The 3,462-nt window shown below is 40.8% G+C and overlaps 1 protein-coding gene and 1 long non-coding RNA gene across 5 annotated transcripts in view; both read left to right on the top strand.

Annotated features, from left to right (window-relative positions):
• Positions 1 to 3,462, top strand: part of LOC105470323 (glycogen synthase kinase 3 beta) — a 264,548-nt gene that overhangs the window by 18,409 nt on the left and 242,677 nt on the right. The window lies entirely within an intron of this gene.
• Positions 1 to 3,462, top strand: part of LOC139362048 (uncharacterized) — a 61,694-nt gene that overhangs the window by 17,296 nt on the left and 40,936 nt on the right. The window lies entirely within an intron of this gene.

The raw sequence follows: 3,462 nt of genomic DNA on the forward strand, positions 1-3,462 counted from the left end.
TATCAAGAAAGTTTAACTTTGTTGAATGCTTTTTCTGTCAGTTGATATGATTGTGTCATTTTTCTTTCAGTCTCTTAATATATCACATTGATTCATTTGTGTATGTTAAACCAGCTTTGGATGCCCATATAAATCCCACTTGATCATGATGTGTAATTTTTTGATATGTTGTTGAATTTGACTTGCTAATATTTTATTGAGGATTTTTGTATCATCAGTGTTCATCAGAAATATTGGCCTGTAGTTTTCTTTTCTTTTTTTTTTTTTTTTGAGACGGAGTCTCGCTCTGTCACCCAGGCTGGAGTGCAGTGGTGCGGTCTTGGCTCACTGCAATCTCCACCTCCCGGGTTCACGCCATTCTCCTGCCTCAGCCTCCCGAGTAGCTGGGACTACAGGTGCCTGCCATCATGCCCAGCTAATTTTTTGTATTTTTAGTAGAGACGGAGTTTCACTGTGTTAGCCAGGATGGTCTCGATCTCCTGACCTCATGATCCACCCACCTTGGCCTCCCAAAGTGCTGGGATTACAGGTGTGAGCCACCGCGCCCGGCGTTATTTTCTTGTAATGTTTTTGTCTAGCTTAGGTATCAAGGTGATGCTGGCCTTATCAAATGTGTTACAGCTCTATTATTTGGAAGAGTTTAAGTAGTATTGGTATTCTTGAAAAGTTTGGTAGAATTAAGCTGTGAAGCTATCTGGTCCTGACCTTTTCTTTGTTGGGAGGTTTTTAATTACCACTGGTTCAATCTTTTTGTTTGTTATGGGTCTATTTAGGTTTTCTATTTTTTCCTGATTCAACCTTGGCAGGTTGTACTTTTCTAGGTATTCCTTTCCTCTGAGTTATCAAATTTGTTGGCATGTAATTGTTCATAATGGTTTCTCAGGGCTGGGCACGGTGGCTCATACCTGTAATCCCAGCACTTTGGGAGGCCGAGGCGGGTGGATCATGAGGTCAGGAGTTCGAGACCAGCCTGACCGACATGGTGAAACCCCATCTCTACCAAAAATACAAAAATTAGCCAGACGTGGTGATGTGCATCTGTAATCCCAGCTACTCAGGAGGCTGAGGCAGGAGAATTGCTTGAACCTGGGAGGCGGAAGTTGCAGTGAGCCAAGGTCGTGCCACTGCTCTCCAGCCTGGGTGACAGAGTGGAACTCTGTCCAAAAAAAAAAAAGTTTCTCATGACCCTTCTTATTTCTTTTCTTTCTTTCTTTTTTTCTTTTTTTTTTTTTTTTTTTTGAGACAGGTCCGCACCCTGTTACCCAAGCTGCACTGTAGTGGTGCGATGTATGTTCACTGCAGTCTCAATTCCTGGGCGCAAGTGATCCTCCTGCTTCAGCCTCCTGAGTGGTACTACAGATATGTGCTACAACGCCCAGCTAATTTTTGTGTTTTTTGTAGAGACAGTGTTTCACCATGTTGCCCAAGCTGGTCTTCAACTCCTGGGCTCAAGTGATCTGTCCACCTTGGCCTCCCGTAGTGCTGGGATTACAGTCGTGAGCTACTGCACCTGGCCAACTCTTTTTATTTCTGAGGCATCTGTTGTAATGTCTCCACTTTCATTTCTCATTTTGTATATTTGAGACCCCTCTCTTTTTTTCTGTAGTCTAAGGGTTTGTTGATTTCATGTTTTCAAAAAACCAACTCTTTGTTTTACGGTTTTTCTCCATGGTTTTTCTATTCTCTATTTTAAGCAACTTGTTTGTATCTTATTTAATCTTCATCGCAGTCTTCTAAGGCAAGTTGAATTTTTAAATGAGGAAACTGAGGCTTTCAGAGCTTTACACAGCCAGCAAGATGCATAGCCATACTTTGAACCTGTTCTTAATTGCTCCACTGTATGGCCTTTATAATTTGGAAAGATATAATTGGAAAGAATAAGATAATTACCTGAAATTGGAAGACTTAAGGTTCCTTAGGGTAAGGCTTAGGAACTTTTACTTTTTGTAGTGTTACTGATGGAGGAGAAAGTAATTGTCAGTCATATATAAGTAAAGTTTATTTTATTTTAAAATAAAAATTTTAAGAGCAAATACCTTGCTTTTAAAACTGATCTGGCTAGCTATAAAACAGTGGCTGTAAGAGATGGGTAAAAAGTGTAGTTGAAATCCGTATTGCAAAATCAGTTTTGAGCCCGAGCTCCTATCCTTTTCTTTTTTTCTTTGAGATGAGGTCTTGCTCTCTTGCCCAGGCCGAAGTGCTGTGGTGTGGTTGTGGCTCACTGCAGCCTACCTTCTGGGCTCAGGTGATACTCTTGCCTCAGCCTTTCAATTAGCTAGGACTACAGGCCCGCACCACCATGCCAGGCTAATTTAAAAAAAATTTTTTTTTGTAGAGGTGGGGTCTCCCTATGTTGTCCAGGCTGGGCTCAAGCAATTCTTCTGCCCTGTCCTCTCAGAGTACAGGGATTGTAGATGTGAGCCACAGAGCCCAGCCAGGAGCACCTTATCTTTAACAGATGAAACTGAATGTTAGAGAAGTTAAGTAACTCTTGCCAAGGTTTCATAACCAACAGGTGGCGGAGCCTGGATTCCAACCCAGGTAATTTAGTCTAGAGCTCTTATTCTTAACTGCTTTACTGTGCTAAGAGTATGGGAATGTACAGAAATGGAGCCTTGCTACTTCTGGTAACTTGAAGGCACAAATTTTGAGCTCAGTTAACATATAGTTTGATTCAAGGCAGAACAGAAGTGTTACACTTCATCTGCCTCTGTCCTTATTATTTCCCATGGTTATTGGTCTCAATAATTTTTGTTGTTGTTTTATATTATTATTGCGCTGGAAAATCCTTTGTACTTAGTTATCATTTAATAAATGATGAATGTTGAAAAATAAGTCAGAAATGGAAAACTTTGAACCTTAAATATAGAAACCAAATTGTAATACATAGTTGATAGTCATGTTTTCCTTTTTAAGAAGTATTTTTATAGTGTTTGAAGATAGTTAATTGTTATTATTATTTTTTTGAGACTGAGTCTTGCTCAGGCTGAAGTGCAGTGGCACGATCTCAGCTCATGGCAACCTCTGCCTTTTGGGTTCAAACAATTCTTCTGCCTCAGCCTCTCGAGTAGGTGGGATTACAGGCACGTACCACCATGCCTGGCCAATTTTTGTGTTTTTGGTAGAGACAGTGTTCTCTACCATGGCGAACCACCTGTTCGCCATGTTGGCCAGAGTGGCCTTGAACTCCTGACCTCACGTGATCCTCCTGCCTCAGCCTCCCAAAGTGCTGGGATTACAGGCGTAAACTACCACCGCCTGGCCGAACATAGTTTAAATATTAATAGAAAAGGTTGATTTATCGTTTTCATGAGTTGGAGAAAATTTTCTGTGCCTCTGAATTGAACTTTTCTTAGTTGATGAGTGTTTTAAGTGTCAGATTACAGTGAAATTCTGTGATGATACAAAAATTCAGATATAGTGTAATTGACTCTCATCCTCTGCCATGCCTATTGCCTGCAG

Source organism: Macaca nemestrina, chromosome 2 (assembly GCF_043159975.1).
Source record: "Macaca nemestrina isolate mMacNem1 chromosome 2, mMacNem.hap1, whole genome shotgun sequence".
NCBI classification, from domain to species: domain Eukaryota; kingdom Metazoa; phylum Chordata; class Mammalia; order Primates; family Cercopithecidae; genus Macaca; species Macaca nemestrina.